This window comes from Ambystoma mexicanum, chromosome 9 (genome assembly GCF_040938575.1).
Source record: "Ambystoma mexicanum isolate Mex_15411 chromosome 9, UKY_AmexF1_1, whole genome shotgun sequence".
Taxonomy (NCBI): domain Eukaryota; kingdom Metazoa; phylum Chordata; class Amphibia; order Caudata; family Ambystomatidae; genus Ambystoma; species Ambystoma mexicanum.
This window is the reverse complement of record NC_090931.1, coordinates 402,789,173-402,810,862: the sequence shown is the minus strand read 5'-3', so window position 1 is coordinate 402,810,862 and position 21,690 is coordinate 402,789,173. Positions and strand designations below refer to the sequence as shown.

Sequence of the window (21,690 nt, the reverse complement as noted above, 5' to 3'; positions counted from 1 at the left end):
ACGTGCCCTTTGACCTGCCATGCGCAAGCGGCGTGCATGTGGTTGCACGTGTGGGGGCACCACCATGTCCACAGGTACGCCACGCTGTGTTTCAACATTGTTCAAGACACTATGCTGCTCCAATGATCCCGAACACTAGTGGTGTTGCATATAGCACCTCACCACCAGAGTGGTCAAGGGAGCGGAAACGTGACTTGAGCACTCTGAATATGTGCTCCACTATGCCCCGAGTTGCAATATGGGCTGTGTTGTAACTTACCTGGGGTGGTGTGGCAGGGTTCCGTATTGATGTCATCATGTAGGTGCTCAGAGGGTAGGCACTGTCCCCTGTAGAGGCGAAAATGTTTGTCGTTGGTGTGTATGTGTGTGTGTGACATGCATGCATGTGCACAGGCATTTGTACTCACCAATGAGCCATGTGTTGCCATGCCTGTCAGCTTCCAGGGCCCAGTGTAGGGGTGACATTCTGAATATGTAACTATCATGGATGGACCCTGGACAGTTTGCATATACAGAAGTAATGATACCCTTGACATCACATACAACCTACACGTTGATGGAATGCCAGTGCTTGAGATTGCGATATATGTGCTCTGTCGCCCTAGGTGGACATAGAGCCACATGGGGGCAATTGATGGCACCAATCACTCTAAGGAAGTGTGCTACCCCATAAAAATACTGGACCATGACCTGCCTTTCTATAGGTGTTCTGGGCATGCAGATGTGCCTGCGGACTGAGGGGCATGCAGTCATTATTGCTGACACCTGGTGTAGGCAGCATGACTGTGTGGGCTTTGAAATGCCTCCAACTATAGCAGTTATCTGCTGAAATGGCCAATAAATGCAGAACATTGAGTACCTTTTCCTAGGGGCTCGGTGCTTGGGAGCACAGGGTGGGTGATGTAAGGTCATCCTCCCCCTCCGTGACCAGGTCTAATATGATATGAGGTAGAAACCTATACCTCCCGTAGACCTGGTTATCAGGCATCCCCAAAAGGCTGGTCCTAGGTATAAAAATCCCGCCCTGGACATCCTCCTCTTCCTGCAGTGTCCCACGATCACTGCTGCGACAAATGGTACATTCTTTGTAGCTGTATACGTGCGTTTGTTGATCGCGTGGGCTTTTTATGCCTTTTTTTGGTGAGCATTGATATATCCGCCAGTTATTGTGTGACATACATGTTTCAGGATTTGCACATATTTTACGGTGCACCGACGAGCCCTGTTCAGTTCCATGAATATGGGTTTTAGTGCGCATATGGGCGTTGGGAGAATTTTACTTTGGTACATCCCTCGTTACACCCATATTTTTGCTTGTTGTTTCCCATTCTAGGAGTTCTGCCCCCTTTTTAGGTGACTGTGCAGAACCCAACGTCCCTTCGCTACGAGTCTCGTGCAAGGTGATCGTGGTAACGCAGTGACGTGTTGGACCGGCGCGGATTCCTCGCAAGTCCCTACTAAGCCCTGCGCATTGCATTAAATGAATACACAAACTGGCGCTTGCACACAATTTTGCGTCCAATCCACATATTTTCTACGTAAATCATTCCATGAATTAGGCCCTAAATAGCTGCTGTTCTAAGTTCTTGCACTGCCCATGAAGCTGTTCTACCTCATGACAGAGATCAGAATTCTCATCCTTGACCTTATTGATTATTGCTTGCAATTCATTGATTTGTGGCTGATGCTGATAAAGCACTTTGGCCTTTTTTTCATTTTCTTCCACTAATTTAAATATCTCCTGTTCTATAGCATGCAATGCTCTATCTTTCTCCCTGCTATATTCTCTGAGGGTTTGTATTTCTGAAATAGCAACATCTTTGTCTTGTCTTGTTTCATCTAAAATTGCTTTCAAATGGGTTAATTCTTGTTCACTCTCATTAAATTCTTTCTCTCTCTGAGCCAATTGAGTAGCCATAGTGCTGCATTTAGTTTGCAATTCCATGCCTAGCACCCTCTGTTTTAATTCTGCTTTTAACTGCTGCACGTGATCACATTCATTGTTCAAACTGCATTGTAACTTGCTAATAACTTCACAGCCATTAACTTGCATCTTTATGGACCTGTGTAGCAGGAACCACAATTTTGCACATAATCTTATGACGCAGTTTTTCTCCTCCTTGGTGCTTGGAATAGCCTAAGGAGGCACACCTGCACAATGCTTCCTTCATCAAAAATGTTTTCAAATGCCTCTGTGGTAATTTTGTCTTTCCATATTGTCACATTTTCTTAGGATCAAACTGCATGGCCATATAGCTTTGCCTGAAGATAGTTTGGCAATTCAGAAAACTCAGCATGGATTTTTGACATAGTGACACTATTGTCAATGGCACTATAATGAAAGTCAGATTAGCACACAGTACTGCACGACCTCACAACATTAATTCAATTTGTGAGTGCACAATATGTTTTTTCTTTAGAATGCAAGGCCATGCCCAGTAACTGTTTTAAAGTTTTCCGGCCAATGCACCAAATATGCAGGATATATGTTGGTGTTCTATTTATTACTTTGTGATATTTTTTATTATGGTGGTATTTGGTGGCATTTTATAATTATTGGTGGTAATATATTGTGGTAACCTGTTGGGGTACCTTATAGTGGTGAGACTTATTTCAAAATATTGCCTAATAAATATTTTACCAAGGTCACTAACAACAAACAAAGTACTGGACTTGGTAGACTCTGGATAGATGGCTCATGTCCTCCTTTGGTACCTTATGTACAATATCACCCTGTGCCCTGCTGGCTGAGTTTAAACAATTGTAAAGCATGCAATTGAAATACTGCATATAGATACAATCAATATCTCAAGATAAACAGCTCAGCTTACTATTTAATCAGTTTTTTATATCGTAAAATAGAAATATGCAAGTTGCACAGAATGTCCACATTGTATTTCATAGTGCACATATTGCTTCTCCTTGCAATAGCTTTCAGCACTTTATTTGTGCAGAGTCCTTGGCCTCATGAAATTTGGCAAGAGAAGACACTTTAAGAAATATAAACACAGGATTGTCTTCACGTTAAAAACAGCACCTTCAATGAAGTGAACTACCTGATCTCATTAACAACAGCAACCCCTCACTTAACTTCATATTTACCTAGATTTGTTGGTGGTATTTCTGATTCATTTTGGCATTGAAATCTTTCTCAATCTTTTTGTCAGCCTCACACAGGGTCAACCCAGGGTCAACCCAGATAAGGACAGCTTCAGCAGTGAATGCCGTCTGCCTAGCCAGCCCTCTGTCCCTTTGTCTCTGAGTGCCCAAATATGAATGAATCATAGTGTGTCTGAAAACCCTTTTAGTCAAACCCCTTTTTCAATCAAGGAAAACATCTCCCCTTGAGCAGATAATTCCATTGAAACGGCATGTGATTTAATTGCTGCATACCAAAAGATGAATCTTTCTTGCGCTTCCTGCCCTAATACAATGCCCTGTTTTCAGTAGAACGGATCTTCACATTTTCTTTTAGTTTATCACCCAGCGCAAATTTAGCCTGCACCTTTAAATTCCCATTTCCAGAGCATCATGCATTTTCCCAATATGCATTCAGCTTGTTTTATCATGGACTAATTTGCACTGCATGTTATTAGGGGATTCAGTTACATGTTAACTGGGGTTGGGTTAAATGAGTAGGTTAATTTATGCTAGTATCCTAGTTAGTGCAGCTCAGTTCATTGAAATATCATCCTGAAGCAAAGTGCAATAAATCATGTGCTCTGTGCATTTGCATATATTTCATTCTTCCTGAGACTCACACTGTTGAGTCCAGTAATAAGTTTCACACCATGGTCCCCAGTTGCAGTTCAAACTAATGCTAACATTTGCATGCTGAAATGATGAACCTAACTGTTAATATTCAGAGACCCTACTCCTACACTTCTGGGTACAGTCACATGGGTGGAGTCCCCAGCATACTTATCGACTATAAAACACATTCCCAGTGATATAAACCCAGCATGATACTTGACCCTGAAAGTCCCAGGAATGTAGCTCCAAGCATGCTGTTTATAATCCTTCCATGGTTTTAGTGCCTGGATCACTTATTTGCATTTCAAGGAATGTCGTGCCCACTCCCTTTCTGGGATTCTTAACCATTGTCCACGAATATAGTTTCTAGCTCAATTCTTTGCACAATTAGTACCAATCACACTTATTTAGGGGTGCAGGTCATAGATTACTTCTTTAGGGGTATTGTGCCCAGCTCAGTTCCTTATTTCCCAAACACAGTATCAATGATATGTCCTCAAGCTTGCTTGTATTGGCCTCTTTCTGAGGAATTCATTGAGTAAATACTGCCCAACTACACTGATAAGAAGTAGTAGTTCCAGCTCCAAGGTGGCAGAATGCTGAAAACTGTGAGTGCTCAGTTATGAAACAATCCTCCTAACAATGCCAGAGGTGACGAACATAGATATTGTTCAGGAAAAGGCTCAAGACTATCATGTTCAAGAGGTTTATTGAAGCCTACTGACACTGCTACAACTAAATAGCCATTGCTGATGCACAACATTTCTCGCCAATTGGTTGCTCTTGAGGGTGGCCTATGGTTCCTTCACTTGACTGTGCACTTATATGTGATGCACCTTATTTGTATGGCCCTTGCTGTCTGCAACTGTGTTCAGCTGTACCCTCAGCTTAACTGATCTGCAATGTTGTGCATTATCAGACACCTTTTTCACCCTCAATACCTTTCTCTTCACCGCCCATCTTGGGTGCTATAAAGTGGCTGTTTTTCAGAGATAAAAGAATTTTAAAAGAATTATACTTATTTCAGTTGTGAACACTTTTTGGCCAGTTGAAAATATCTGCCCTTACACCTTGTCATTTGTTTGTAGTGTGAGGGTCAGGATAGGTTGTTCTGGACACAAGGATGTTTTTTTCAGTTATTGACATCCTGATAAAGGCAGATATTTAGTCTGTGGCTATAGGCAGTGAAACACCTCATTAGAATAGGGTCAGAGAGGCATTATCCAAACTCATTATAGTTTAATAAAAATCTTTGAATGAGAATATGACAACCGTGTGATCAGCCCTCATTTCTGTCTGCTCACAGCAGTTTCTAGACCATTTCTTCTGGACACCAACGTTTTCTACACATCTTGAGACCTCTGGGGTGTTTTATCTGTTATTTACCTCCTGACCGTTTCATCTGCATTTGAGCATTCTGGGTTCTTTCTGTGTCTGTTTTCAGCCTCTGAAACTTTCCATTTGTTTTCAGCCTTCCTGGGAGTTTCCGGGACATTTTCTGGTGTTCCACATTTTGAGCTCATTTTGAACGTTCTCATTTTTGTCCTCACATTTTGACAATCATTTTTAGCCCTCTGATGTTTTTCTGAGTTTTGTGCAACATCTGAACCTTTCAGTTCATTTTGAACCTTTTGGGTATTTCATTGCAGTGTTTTGGCTTTAAAACTCCTTGACTCATTTTGGGTCTTCTCAGGTGCTTCCAAGCCATGCATTCAGCCTGCAAAGTGTTTGGGTTATTTTGATACATAGGTTTGTTTCTGATATATTTTTCAACCTTCAAATGTTTTGACACCCTTTGAGACTTATGGGGTGATCTTGATCTGTGTGTTTACCCTTTTCAACTGATGTTTACCTTCTTATCTATTTCTGAACATTGATTAGTCCTCTAAAGTGAGAGCCTGGCTTTGAACCGCTCAAGATTTTTTCGAAGCCATAATATGGCACTGACATTTTGGGCTCATTATGAGCCTTCCAGGGAATTTCCAAGGCAATTTTTGGAATCTAAACTTTTCAGGCCATTTGGATCTTTGACAGATTTTTCTGAGATTCTGTTATCGTCATAATTTTTCAGAATATTTGAAATCTAGTGGGTGCTTCTACTCCATGCTTTGTGCTTCTGGGACGTTTTTCAAGCTCTGCATTTTCCGTTCATTTAGAGCCTTGAAGCACGTTTTTTTTTAGCCCTCCCAAATTAATTTTTCTCATTTTGAGCATTTTGCAAAGTTTCTGAGCAAGTTTATGGTATTCACACTATTGCGCTTGTTGGGTGCTTACATGTCCTTTTCAACATGCAGAGGGTGTTTATGAGATGCATGTTAGCCTCCAAACAGTTTGGCGGCTCTTTTTTTATTTTCTCTGATCTTTACGAGTCCTTTCTCTGGTTTCCAATTCATTTCGATCTTTTGGGGGTTTTTGAAGCGCTTTCTCAACCTCCAAACATTTTGGCACATTTTGAGCCTTCTGGAGTGGTTCCAATGTCCAACACGTTTTTTAGTTTCCAAAATGGTTAACTCATTTTGTTCCTTTAAAAGTATTTCCAAGTGATTTTCCTGGCATTTAAACTTTTTGCTAATTTGAGACTTCTAGGATTTTGCGAAGCTGGTTTTCATCCTATAAACCATTTGAGCCTACTTGGGTGTTTCTGAGCCATTTTTCTCTCCCAGGGTTTTTGGATGTTTTGAGACGTACAGAGTGTTCCTCAAGCTATGTTTCAGTGCCTGAAATGGTCAACTCCTATTGATCCGCCTAGTTTGTTTGCCTTTCATGTTTTGGCCTCCAAACCTTTCTGCTCATTTTGGGCCTGCTGGGTTGTTTCCAAGCCATCTTTCAGCTTTTGAACAATTGGGCTCATTTATAGAGTTTCAGTCGTTAATGAGGCCATTTTCTACCTCTTGATTGTGAGCTTTCTAAAGGGGTTGTGAGTTGTTTTGTAGCCGTTGAACTTTTTTGTTCATGTTAAGCCTTTAGGGGGGTTTCTGAGATTAGTTTTGCCTCTTAATTCTTGTTTAAGTTTTGAAATTTCATGGGAGTTTGCTTCAAGTCCTTTTTCAGCCTCCATTCTTATTAGCTTATTTAGACCATTGTGTGGTGTTCCCAAGGCAATTTTCTGAACAGTTTGTTTTACCAAAGATCATTTTGACATATTATGAGGATGTACTGGTGTTTCCATATTATCTAATGCCTCAGAACTATTTTGGCTCACATCTATTTTCCAGGGTGTTACTGGGCAATTTCCCAGCCTCTGTACTTTTTTTTACCATCATTTTTTGCTGTTTCTTAACCTGATTTCAATCATTGAAACCTTTGGCCCCCTTTGAATTTTTTTTATTTTCTCTGGGAGCATTATTTTACCCTCTGACTTTTTTGGCTCGTTTGGAGCCTTTCAAAATGTTCCATGGCCATGTTTCTCCTCCAAACCTTTTGGCTAATTTTGAGCCTGCTGTGGTGTCGAGCCACAATGCAGCATCCCTGCTTTTGGATGCTTTAGTGAATGCTGAGGTCCGAGCCATTTCATGTCCTCCGAACATTTTAGAGCAATTGTGCTTCCGAGCCGTTTCAAAGTTTAAGAACTTTTAATTTCATTTTAACTATCTGTCTGCTTTCAGGCATACCTCCCTTCTATAGGAACACTGTGAGATCCTCACCCTGAACCTGTTTCAAGGTGCAACACTACTTGCACCTTTGCACAGCTAAACCAGATAAGTTACTCAAAATTGTCACCAGGGTCTACATGACCTGCTCCGCTCACTAACACTCACCTCAAAATACACATACTGACTAACGCAAAAACACACAGCAAATGAAACACTAAAAACTTCAGGGATCTACAACTCTCCTGTCAGCTTTTAAAACACAGACCATATGGGCACACAACATTCCCCTTTGAACAGAGATATCCCAAGTTCCTTCAAAGCTAGCCACCAAGAATTACATCCACATAGAGAAATCAGGACTTGCACACGATACACAACAGCAAGGGTATCTCCCATCCTCCTTCAGTCACTAATAAATAAACTCTGTGCACCTCACTTCCAGATTTCTTAGAAATAAGAGACAATGTAAATGGCCATGGAGCATGGCATAAAACCCAATAACAAAACAAAACATCATCTATAATTCATTAGGGCCACCACAATGCCAGACTATACTGACATAGCATGACCCATATAAGCATATGTACATTTATGAATTCTAATGGAAGAATATGTTATGAAGCTTGGAAATCTAAAATCTATGTAACCATAACACGACAAATTAGCATCCTAAAATGAAGGAATTGTGCTGAGGTTATGGGTGGGCGAGAGACTTCGAAGAAAGGTTTTCCTACTCCCCCATGAATAGAACGATGATGAATACTTCTACGAGGAAGACCCAACCTGATTGTTATGACACAAATATACTTCTATAGGGCAGTTGAAGGGTTAAAGTTTGGCAATGGAAACTGACTTCAATGCACGCTGCGTGAGTCGAAAAATATCCTCGCCCTTGATTAATTAAGTTTATAACTTCAATTTGCACAAAACATTACACGGTGTTGCATATATCCTAGGATGGCTTTAGTAGACATTTAAAAATAAAAAAAGCAGTACAAACATTACGACTGATTCTGAGACCTTGAAACCAAAACTCTATGCATGGTGAATATTAAGAGACCGAATATTGCATTCACTCTGTATGAAGTTTCTAATTACTTTCAATTGGTATTCAGTAGTTTTATTTTTAATCCAATTAATTCAAATCATCAGTCAGTGTGTTCTCCTGAAATAGTTATTCTCATTTAGCTGCAATGACTTAAAAATCAATTGCTTGTGATTGCATGTCGTCGAATTCAATACGTTTCTGATGGAAATTCATTAGGCAGCATACACTATCATTAAAAACAATGGATCCCTGTTCGGCTCAGTAGGCACAATTTATTTCAGCAGTCTGAAATCTAGCCTGGAACGCCAATATCAACCCATGCAAAAACAGACAATTTCAATTGATTTCAATTAGAGTGCACACGCATATGAAGAAGTCCACTCTCTCCATTACATTATTTAGCGCCAACGACAGGGGATACATTTTAGGATCAGTTGGAAGCCAAAGAGAATCAGAAACACTGATTTCCTGCTTTTATATTGGTATATATGTGTATGTTAAATGCAGAAAAGCACATTTAGTTTCTGCATTGTTTGCAGGCAAGGCACTAATGGAGGATAATAGCCTTGTCATCTGTGGAAAGAATCTGTGCATTGTTATAGCTTTGACAGCATAGGAGCAGAATGTGAAAATAGAAATAAACAACATAATGTAGGTAAACATTGAAGAGTGGGGGGACCCTCTAGTGACCCCACACAGGAAGGTGCACAGACTAGTTATGTGGTGGTAGAAAGATGATGTGTGTTCGTTTAGAGAGAAAGGAAGTTATGGAGGATGCAGCAGATGCTAGAATCTATGAGTCTTAGAGGCAGTAGATAAGGCTTAGGTGATCAATAATGCCAAAAAAGGTGCAGATAGGTCAACGTGCATCAGGACACCTGTTCCATCTATCTGGATGCATTTGCAGATTATATGGAAATAAATGATGTAAACTGGCCTGGGTTATCACCTGTACGACTGGAACCGGTGGCTGCAGTATGTTCTAGGGTCTAGGCAGTGAAAGGAATGTTACAGAAGGTTGGTCGCTTTTAGGAATATAGGGCTCCAGGTCCTATTTTAAGGAAAGCTGTGACAATTGATTTGTATTTTTAAATCAGGAGAGATAGTTCCAGAAGTGAGGGAGGTATTGATGAGATAGATAAGGAGGATGAATACAAGAGGGGAGAGTACTTTGAGAGTACTTTGTATGAGGTAGGGGCTGTAGGGCCAACCTGAGGACTTGATCTTAGAACGTTGGGAGAGTAGATGTGGAACTGTGGGAGAAGGAGAGGAAACACATGGAAAGGAGAGTTGGAAAGGTATGAGCTGCTGAGGCAGTGGAGCAGTTGAGGCATTCTCTGAAGCAATGCTTTGATGAAGTCAACTATGTGAGTAATGAATTGGGAGAGGTTTTAGCAGTGGAGCATGATGTCGAGAATGTACATGCAATCTCCTAGTAATTGGAGAGCTAAAAAGTAACTTTGAAGGAGCTTTGGATGTGTTAGGGGCATTGTATACCCTCACGGATAAGCTGGTTTATTTCTGTTTCTAATTAGCATTTTTAGGCCTGAGAGATGAGAGAGGGTTTTGGGGGTGGGACCTTAAAAGGAGTGCTAATTTAATTCAAGTGAGTGATGCAATGTTTGGATTGCATGGTCTCCTGGAAAAAAAATATGCTTGGTGCTTTTTGGGGTTGAAACTAATGACTGATCTGTTTGAGTGGGGATTGTTTGCCCAGGGCGCAAGAGAACATTGGGCAGCACAATAATTAATCTGGGTCTATTTCACTAGTTCTTGCTACGTAACATTATATCAGGCACAGCATAAATGATTCTGGTTATGCAGGAATAGATCTAGCTATGCCACAATTAATCTGGCATAAACAATTATCCATAAAAGTGACAGTGCAAGAATACATCTGATTGTGTGACATCAAAAAAGGCTATGCAACTGTAATGTAGACGATACACAAACTGATTTTGTTATGTAACCGTAGATCGGGCTATAAGGCAGAAAAGCTAGAAAGGCAACAATTATTCTGGCTATTAAACAGTAAATCAGTATTACTAGGATGCGACCCTGCTATGACAATACAACAGTTAATCAGGGAAGACAACACATACACAGTAATTCATAGAATTTCGCACAAAAGTGGCGCACGCGGCTGGCGCACAGTGTCCCCGTGCGATACACTGCGCCAGCCGCGTGCGATAAAATCCATTTCATCGCACAGCATATTCATGGAATTTAGCCTCCAAAACCAGCCGTGGTGCAGAGTGGCGCAGCGACCCTGCAGCAGTGCCAGTTACTCCCCCAAGAACGCCCTTGCGCAAGGAAATGCCATCAAAATTCCCAATTCATCGCAAAGGGCTGCGCTAACCCTGGACCAGTTCACAGGGCTGCCAAACAGCAAACGCCAAGCGGAGAACGTGTATTTCAGTGGTTCGCGGGAAGTTTCACACGCGATTGTCCTGGATACGTGTACATCAGGGGTGCGCGGGAAGTAACACACGCGATTACATCAGGGCACGTGTATTCCAGGGGTGCGCGGGAAGTATCACACTCAAAATCAGCAGGGTACGTGTATTTCAGGGGTGCGCGGGAAGTATCACACGCGATTCCATCAGGGTACATGTATTTCAGGGGTGCGCAGGAAGTATCACACGCGATTCCATCAGGGCACGTGTATTTCAGGGGTGTGTGGGGAGCACTACATGTGAATTGGCCGTGTGGGTCCTCCCAGGTGTTCCCTCTACACCCTCCACGGCCCCTGCAGCCAGCCCACACCACAGGGGACTACCATGCACTCCTGCTCATGTCCCGCAGGCAGCCCATCCAACATGGCCATGCCCCCCAGCCAAGCCACATGTCACCTTGCACTACTGATCAACAACGCATGTCTCCCAGCACCCTGACCCCCCAGCACTGTGGGGCACCTGCCAGCAGGCTCCCACACATGTCCAACTCATGTCCCCCTGCACCCCCACCCCCCAGCACTGTGGGGCACCCTCCACCAGGCCCCCACTCATGTCCCCCTGCACCCCAACCCCCCAGCACTGTGGCCCACCCTCCACCAGGCCCCCACTAATGTCCCCCTGCACCCCCACCCCAGCACTGTGGGCCACCCTCCACCAGGCCCCCACTCATGTCCCCCTGCACCCCCACCCCCCAGCACTGTGGGGCACCCTCCACCAGGCCCCCACACATGTCTCCCAGCACCCCCACCCCCCAGCACTGTGGGCCACCCTCCACCAGGCCCCCACTCATGTCCCCCGCACTCCCACACCCCAGCACTGTGGGGCACCCTCCACCAGGCCCCCACTCATGTCCCCCTGCACCCCCACCCCCCACCAGTCAGGGGCACCTGCCAGCAGGCCCCCACACATGTCCCCCAGCCAACATGTCATCACAATCTAGATCCCTGGGCATTATGGGCAGCCTCCAAATGCCAAACACCCACCCAAGTATTGCATCCACCCACTTAGAAATGGCAATTACATGATACAACCCCAATGGCAAGTTTGTAAATGAAAACATGTCCCTCACAGACACACAATGGGTGTCAGTGAATGTCAAAACCCATACCATGATATGCATGAAACCAATGAGATGATACTACACATTGAAGTTTGAAGAAAAAATATGTATGAAAAGCAACATAAATTGAATCAAAAATAAACAAACCAAAATGGGAATTAAAAAAAAGAAAGCAGCATGTCCGTAAAATAATGTAAAACCACAAATCATAATCCAAAGGAAAGGTGTCCAAAGTCTCAGTTCACAAAAGTAAATCCAATGGAAAATTAAAATCGAAAACCATTGCTCCATAGGTAAATTATAAAAAAAAATAGAAAATCCAACTGTCAACTATATACAGATAAACAATCCAGGGTCCATGATCCCAACAGAAGAAATGAAACCTATCTAATAACACTACCTAATAAAAAAAACTATATACAAAAATGTGGCCCATTGTCCAAAAGGTCAAAAAATATGCAAAACCAAAGGAAACCTAACACTAACTACAGAACTATTTACAAGGGCAGCGGGCCAGTCCGACGGCTCACTTCGGGATGTTCCGGGCCAGGGCATCATCAAACTCCTGCTCAATGTCCCGGAGGCGGTCCTCCTCCATGGCCCCGAGGGTCCGCAGGGCCGTCGACATGTTCACCTCCAACTCCCTGCGGATTGCCTCGAGGCACTCGGCCCGCCTCAGGGCCCTCCGCATGGAGTTCTCCACCCTGACCATCGTGAGCCGTGCCTCTTCCGCCCGCTGCCGCTCCGCATCTATGGCGTGGCCCAACCGCTGCCACACGGAAGATACTTCCCGTCCTGGGTCCTCCTGCCCTCCGGCCGATGCCTGCCCCTCCGATGTCGAAGGCCCCGAGCCATCATGGCTCCCACCTCGTTGCTGCTGCTGCTGTGCCTGTGCCCGTGCCCTGGCTCCTGCTGCCTGCACATCCTCCACCGGCTGGGGTGCAGTCGTTGATGTGGCCACCCTTAGAGGGCACCCAGGTGACTAATGGGTGGGAAGATGGCACGGAGGATGACTGGCGCATAGGGGGTTCAGTTGAGGAGGGGGTCTGAGCAAGCCCCATCAAACGGAGGAATCCGGCCTGTGTGACCTGTCCCAGTAGGCCGACGCAGTCAACAAGCCATTCGAGATGACGTGCAGTCTCCTCATGAATAGACTGCAGGTCACCTCGCATGGCCTGTTGACGCAACGCCACACCAGTCAGGACAGGCTCAACCCGGACCCGGATAGCCACGTCCGCAGGCAGAGGAAGGCCAGTTGTTGTGAGCTCATCCCCTGCCTGAAAACGGGTCTGGACGTAGGCATCCCTGCTGGTGCAAGATGATGCAGTGACAGGATCAGGGACAGGATTGCACACAGGCACCTCCGCGGCAGCCTGTGCTGCCTCCTGTCCCTGGTCCTGCACTGCACCACTAGCACCAGTGGAATCCCCACCTCCAGACCCCATCTCTGTTGCTTGCACGGCCTCCTCCTCCACCAAACCCCCCACAAACCTGGATGACTCCGTGTCATCTTCCCCCGTTGGGCCCTGTGGGGTCCCAGCTGCCCCTTCTGCTGCCGAGGAGTCCAACTCCAACCTCCGCCTCTTGGACCTCCCCCCGGCAGCTGCGGCCTGGGATGCGGCACCGGACTCCTCACTCCCCGACGAGATCACAACCTGGGAGGGGAGCCGGGCCTTGCGTCTCCGGCTGGCGGTGCGATCCCCGCCGCTGTGCTCCACAGCACCTTCTCCGCCCTCTTCATCAGTTGACGCTGCAGACAGTGAGAAATAAAACACAGACATCAGGGCACTGTACACTGGCCACATACACACATGACAGTTGTACATGAGTGGCATTGGCAAACCTCAGACATGGCATCACAATCGCCAACACACATGTCATTTCAACTTGCACACATGAGCCATACCACAGCCATATCGCAACAGCCAGCACCATCCATACACATACAACAGCATGAGCAGGAAAAGGTGAGCCAGACATCACATGCAACACAGGGAGTGCACTAGACATGCACACACACCACCACACTTGCATGCATGTGTACACCTCTGCCAACTGTCGCAGTGTTCAGATCGGCATCCATGTCACATCTGCCAATCAGGCTTCCATATCCCGCTGTCACATCCATCCATGTTGCATCACTGTTGCACCCTTGTCAAATACACATGCACATGTACACAGTGCTGATACATGCAGCTAAAAACAACATCCATGTGTGACATCACGAACATGCCTACTTACATACACATTCATCCAAACATGTGTGCCCTCACAACTGCATTTGGCATGCAAGCCTACACACACAAGCACCATCCATGTCTCAAACATGAGAGCCCTCGCATGTGTTAGCCTCACGGACCTGTACACCCCCACCCATACTTGGCCCCATACAAACACATGTGCAACCTGCACACTACTGGCACATCACCACACGCACAGCTTACAATCATGATGCATGTACACTTACCGCTCGACTCCAGACGGTTCTGCCTCTCAAGGACCTGGACGTGGAGTGCTGGGGTTATGCGTTCCAGGACCCTCATCTGATCGTCGGACAAGTGGCCCCGGCGCCCCTTAGCATCCGCTGCCTTCAAGAGGAGCCGGGCCTTGTTGAGGGTCCTGGACCTGAAATCCTCCCAGCACTTCTTGACATGATGGAATAGTCAGACGGCCACCCCCTCCGCTTTGATGGCAGTCACGATGTCCGTCCAGATCCGAGTCCGTCCTTCCTTGTCGGCGCACAAACTTCCGAAGAGGGCATCATACTGCCCCAGGACTTGCTCCACCAGGACACCAACTTCAGTGGCAGTGAAGCTGGTGCCCCTCTGCCTCTCTGGCCGGGGATTGTCAGTGGTGCCAGATGTTGCAGTGCCCGACATGACAACCCCAGAGGCAGGAGTGGTTGGGCAACTGGGTCCTGGGGCTGGGCTGTTGAGCAATGGAATCCCAGTCGGGAGTCTTCGGTTCCAGCAGGGGTGGTCACAGCAACAGCACCCCTGGCTGATGTGCAGGCAGCAAATGGCAGGGCACGTGGGCAGCAGGCAATCAGGCAGCAGCAGATGGCAGGTGGGAGCGTGCTCGGGGCTCTGGGGGGCAGTAATTCGGCCTTCTGGGCAGGAGCGTGGACTTGCGTGTGCTTACGCGTGGCCAGCTTGATACGGAGTAATTTGGCACATGAAATTCCAGCACGTCTGCGTCTAATTTCGAGGAAAGGGCCTTAGCGCGTAAGCGCTTCAGCACATGTACGCGAATTCATTGGCCCAAAGGCCACCAGCGCATATGCGCGTCTGTGACGTGCGTGCGCGGGCGTTTCCCTGTACACGGGTGCATGTTACACGTCCAATGAATGCACGTTAGAGTGTCAGCTCATGTAATTGGAGGATGGGGCCTTAGCGCGTACACGCGGAAGTGACGCTGGACGTGTGGGCATGTTTAAACGATACGTGTAGAATGCCATTTCCTTGTACGTGCTTTTCGTGGAGAGCGAGTGGGTGAAATCTGTACTTCTTGTCGGTTCACACGCGATTTACTTCACGGCGTTCCAAGTTCGTACTCCCTGTTACCTCTGACAGCTTTTTGTCTTCTTGTCTTTTTCCTGGGCCTGTTTCCTCAAACAGCGTTCACTTCTCCTGTTGTCCTGTCTCCTCAGACAGCGTACAATTCTTCTTTTGGCGGGGGTGTCACCAACGCGCACACGCGCATATTTTTCACACATTTTTTCTGGCAGACGGTGAGTCGCGCACGTATTTGACATCTGTGCTTGCCCCGTGTGTTGCCTACCCTTTCAGAGGTCAGTCTAGGCTGTGTGTGACACGCATACATTCATTTTTGTGTTTCCGGGTGCCACAGTGTAGTGCAGGTGGTCTAGGAGGGGTTGCGTGCACATTATCTCCCTTTTTCGGGGTGCCTGTGCGTTGCGTGACCCGTCATCTTCCCCCAGGGGTCACATACAGCCTTGCTAGAGCACTAGGGTACGAATTCCATCTAGTACCCTATCCCTTTGACCCCCAATTGCCCAGGACAATAGTTTACTGCAACTCCCAGACGCACAACAACATCAGTGCCATGGTTGGGAGGCGAGCACGCGGTAAGGGTGGCAAAGGTGGGTGAGCCACAAGTGGTGGCCGTTGTGGATACGGTAGGGGACGTGGCCATGTGTGGGTGACCAGTCAGGGACACCCATGCCCCCCCCTGGTTGAGGGTAACGTGGCTGACACCATCCCTGCTCAGCCCTTGTTGGACCAGCCCATTGTGGCACCAGACCTGGCACTGGGTGACTCCATGGCTGACTTCCAGATCAGCAGGTCTAGACCACGTGTGGCGGTGCACGTTGGTGTCACCAGCCCACATGGATCAGGGGTAGCTATGTCATCTGCTGCCCCAAGTAGGCAGGGTGGGGAGGCTGCAGGGGCAGCTGCGGCTCCATCCACCCCAGCTCTGAGTGTCCCAGCCAGGACAGTGTCGGTCCTAGTCCATCCTGCTGACATTCCCCCTGACTACATCACACTTCAGCTAATGCCTGCACCAAGTCCCATGGTGAGTGTTCATTCCCACACTCCTAGTCCACAGTCCACCGGGGCTCCTGCCCCTAGTGTCCAGAGCGGCGTAGGACACTCAGTATCACCACCACCTTCCAAGCGGAAGAGGAAGAGTGCTCGTCCAGTACAGGCTGATGCCCCAGACACGGCTACACAGTCCGGCCCACCAAGGAAGCCCAGCTTCAATCAGGCCGAACTTGATGCACTTGTGGAGTATGTGTCCGCCCATGACAGCAACATGGTGATTACTGCAGGATGCAAGACCACACCTGCACAACGTCAGGCACACTGGCAGACCATTGCGGACCTCATAAGTGCCCTTGGATTCGTGAGGCGCACAGCTAATGATTGCTACAAGCGCTGGAATGACCTTAAGCGCAGGGCAAAGAAAAAGCTGGCCTCAAGTCATGCCGCAACTCTAGTGACTGGAGGTGTGTCTCCGGCAGAGGACATAGAACTCACTCCACAGTAGTATGTTGCTGGGACCTACGTCACGGAGGAACAGATCCAAGGCGTGGGAGACCTGCCAGATTATGAGGCATTGTCCGCTGAGTGCACATGCATGTGTGTGTCATCCATGTGCATGGTGTGTTTGTGAGTGCTTCTGATTGAGTGCCAGGTGAGGGGGGTGTGCCTGAGTGGTTTGGGTAACCCATGTGCTTCATCCAATACATTCTGCGCACCAGGATTTGGGTGTTGCATTATCCCTTCTGGCAACAGTAGACATTCAGCCCAACCTCACGCCAGTTGTCCTTTAATTGTCATCTTGCCACAGCATAGTTGCATGTTATTCTGTGTTCATTCAGGCTGATTATCTGCATTCCACCACTTTCACTGGGCATTTCTCAGTCCTATTGTCACATGTTTGACATGGCTAGGGTACATGCCATCTGTGTGATGGCATGTGTCATGTATGTGTATTGGGAATATATAGGTGTGTCAGAAAACTGACACTAGAGAATTGCTTACCCCTCACTCCTCTAACCTCAAAGATAGGTTGGAAACTTATTGTCACACATATATATATTTACAAGACAGCATTAATCTGTAGAGACAGCAGTTATATCAAGAACCATATGCATGAACATAAATAAACATAATTTTAATAGGGGATGTCAAACATATTAAGAAGGCACACAAAATTAAGGTACAGTGCTCAGTGTCAGGAAAAATAAGGCAGGGTTATACGTAACAGAAAACCAACAAGGAAAACAGACATAAAGGATGAATAAACTTAATATACTTTCTAATCCTAATACACAAGTTGTACAAAATGACTAAAATTTAGACATTTCATGAGATAAAAAATGTCGACATGTTTCGGCCAATAATCAGATGGGACAGTTTCTCAAGTGTCCATACAAGGGATAAATGTAGTGGCCATCATCAGGACAGGACATTTCTTCAAGATGAGCCTTATGGACAATTTACTATTGGCATCAGAGATCTAAAAAGACATATATATGCAATTAATTATAAGACATCAAGCATTGACTTCAAAAATAAGACTAAAATGTTCTTCCATGCATAGGTTCTAATGTATACACAAAACTCATATTGGCTGTCTATTTTATTCACAAAAACTATGTAGGTAAACTATCAAACTGTATTCTATCTCCAAGATAGTATATCTACCGTGTTTACCACGGACCACAGTTAACATACCCTTGTGTGACATCTAAGAAAAAATCCACCCCTTACCAATAGCTCCTGGGTCGAGTGTGATCAGCACAGTAAAAAATGAACCTTGATGATCCATTTAAGGGACAAAAATGTCACCCATAATGCCTAATTATTAGTCATCTAGTTAATTCATAGCGTCACCTACATCAATAGGTAGGAAATGGCCAGTCATTTTGAATTAGTTCTTTTGCTATTAATATGTCATTTATCAGGTTGTTAATCCCAAAGGACAGTGTTCCATCAAACCTCGGGACACAAAAAATAGTGTTCATGCGAAGAAAGACTTACATCCGGATATCGTCGAGTGAATCATGCACATAACCGGAGGAAAATCCCGCTAGGCATCATTTAACACATCCAAAGTGGAGCTTAGAAACGGCATTTGTGGTATTGAATTCACAACGTATCCTAAGTAAAGTATAAGAAGCAAGTATTTAATCTTATGGTCTTGTTAGACATGAACAAACTTTTTAACAAACGCTATTTTTATATACCTGTTCACAAGGAAAACGTCAATTGTAATTTTTAATGTGAAGAGGCGATCGGGAAATTAATACCAACACTAGGACCCCAGTAGCAATAGAATCCGTGTAGTCGAGGGCATGTTGTCCAGTTCGTGTGCAGGCAATCTGTAGAAATACAGAGCACAAAGAACTGGTCAGAAAACACGCTATTAGCGAGAGCGAGCTTGTTACTCTGAGGTGTGTGGAATACGAATGCTTACCTTGCACTCCTTGGTTCCGAGACGAACGATCCTCTCGCCGCAGCCGTGTTGTAAAGACTAATGGCCAACAGACGTGCGGAGGACGGGATTAAATAGGTCTCAGCGTTGACGTAACGGCAGGCGGGGGCTCATTGATTTAAAGATACAGTGTTGTAATTGTCTCGTAGCAGGCATGGACTTAAGCCACACGTCACTGCTTGATGGCAATGGAGGCAAAACATACAGGGGAAAAAACCCCAGAAATCAAAGGGCGCTACACCAAAAGGTCAAAAGCGGCCCGAAATGACCCGTGGGCAAAGGTCCACCAGAGGTGCCCCCAGGTAGCGCATCCACAACGGGAAACAGCCACCATATGGCCAATCAGAGGTCCAAAGGAGACAAAGAGTAAAACAAACGGAAATATGGATATCTAGTACCCTCATAAATGATCCAAATCATGTGATTAAACTGTTCCATTCCACAGAAGAATTTAAACCCTGGCTGACCGTATTCAGATTATATATCAACCTTTGTTCAGCTAGGCTCAGGGCTAAATCTCTATTACCTCCTCTAGGGGAGGGTAAGATTTTTTGAATGACAAACCATTTAAAATCAGTGTAATTATGTTTTGCCGCAATATAGTGAGACACCAGGGGTTTTTTCTCGATTTTATTCTTCAAACACGACCTGTGTTCAAAAATTCTAAGCCGTACAGCGCGGCTGGTTTTTCCTATGTACAATAAATTGCACGGACATTTAATGCCATAGATAAGCCAATCTGAGGCACAATTGGAAAAGTGTTTTAAATTCCATATTCTGCCATTAAGTTCAATCGACTTACAGTTGGATGTTAAAGCACAAACTGAACAATGGCCACATTTAAAATGTCCTACTACCGGTGGAAGGTTCCACAGGGTAGTTTGTGATATATGTGGACATATAACTGGATAGGTATGAACCAAGCGGTCTTTTACATTTTTTTGCCGTTTGAAAGCAAACCTAGGTTGGGCAGGGCAGAATTCTTCCGTAGTCAAAATATGCCACTGTTGTTTGATAACTTTGCGTAAGGTATTGCTGATGGGGCTGAACGTGCTCACACACGTTATTCTATCTTCTGTAACCATGGGCTCATGATGAAGGCATCTAGTTCTATTGCAAGCAACGGTTATTTACTAGGGGCTACCCCAAAAAATGCATCAATCGAGCATATAAAAGAGCTAAATATGCCAATAGAACTAGATGCCTTCATCATGAGCCCATGGTTACAGAAGATAGAATAACGTGTGTGAGCACGTTCAGCCCCATCAGCAATACCTTACGCAAAGTTATCAAACAACAGTGGCATATTTTGACTACGGAAGAATTCTGCCCTGCCCAACCTAGGTTTGCTTTCAAACGGCAAAAAAATGTAAAAGACTGCTTGGTTCATACCTATCCAGTTATATGTCCACATATATCACAAACTACCCTGTGGAACCTTCCACCGGTAGTAGGACATTTTAAATGTGGCCATTGTTCAGTTTGTGCTTTAACATCCAACTGTAAGTCGATTGAACTTAATGGCAGAATATGGAATTTAAAACACTTTTCCAATTGTGCCTCAGATTGGCTTATCTATGGCATTAAATGTCCGTGCAATTTATTGTACATAGGAAAAACCAGCCGCGCTGTACGGCTTAGAATTTGTGAACACAGGTCGTGTTTGAAGAATAAAATCGAGAAAAAACCCCTGGTGTCTCACTATATTGCGGCAAAACATAATTACACTGATTTTAAATGGTTTGTCATTCAAAAAATCTTACCCTCCCCTAGAGGAGGTAATAGAGATTTAGCCCTGAGCCTAACTGAACAAAGGTTGATATATAATCTGAATACGGTCAGCCAGGGTTTAAATTCTTCTGTGGAATGGAACAGTTTAATCACATGATTTGGATCATTTATGAGGGTACTAGATATCCATATTTCCGTTTGTTTTACTCTTTGTCTCCTTTGGACCTCTGATTGGCCATATGGTGGCTGTTTCCCGTTGTGGATGCGCTACCTGGGGGCACCTCTGGTGGACCTTTGCCCACGGGTCATTTCGGGCCGCTTTTGACCTTTTGGTGTAGCGCCCTTTGATTTCTGGGGGTTTTTCCCCTGTATGTTTTGCCTCCATTGGCCCGGGAGGATAGCACAGCGGCAGCGTGCGCGTCTTGGAAGCAAGACGACACAAAGCAACAACAGGTTCGATCCCCGGGTCCGCGCTTAGAAACCTCCGAGTGTTTAAGCGCGTTATAAATACGTAACTAAGACAAAGAAAAAACCTAATCTTAATCTGTGTTTCCTCTGTAACAGCGCCTCGATGCCTCATGGGCTGCAAGTGCGCTTAACAAATGCAAATAAATAAAATAAATCAAGCAGTGACGTGTGGCTTAAGTCCATGCCTGCTACGAGACAATTACAACACTGTATCTTTAAATCAATGAGCCCCCGCCTGCCGTTACGTCAACGCTGAGACCTATTTAATCCCGTCCTCCGCACGTCTGTTGGCCATTAGTCTTTACAACACGGCTGCGGCGAGAGGATCGTTCGTCTCGGAACCAAGGAGTGCAAGGTAAGCATTCGTATTCCACACACCTCAGAGTAACAAGCTCGCTCTCGCTAATAGCGTGTTTTCTGACCAGTTCTTTGTGCTCTGTATTTCTACAGATTGCCTGCACACGAACTGGACAACATGCCCTCGACTACACGGATTCTATTGCTACTGGGGTCCTAGTGTTGGTATTAATTTCCCGATCGCCTCTTCACATTAAAAATTACAATTGACGTTTTCCTTGTGAACAGGTATATAAAAATAGCGTTTGTTAAAAAGTTTGT

General features: G+C 45.5%; 1 long non-coding RNA gene across 1 annotated transcript; it reads right to left on the bottom strand.

Annotated features, from left to right (window-relative positions):
• Positions 1-17,523: 17,523 nt before the first annotated feature.
• Positions 17,524-18,532, bottom strand: LOC138489648 (uncharacterized). The gene is made up of 2 exons (XR_011274850.1): positions 18,420-18,532; positions 17,524-17,895 (listed from the first exon to the last, which is right to left on the bottom strand). It is a non-coding gene; the product is annotated as an uncharacterized lncRNA (long non-coding RNA).
• Positions 18,533-21,690: the final 3,158 nt, after the last annotated feature.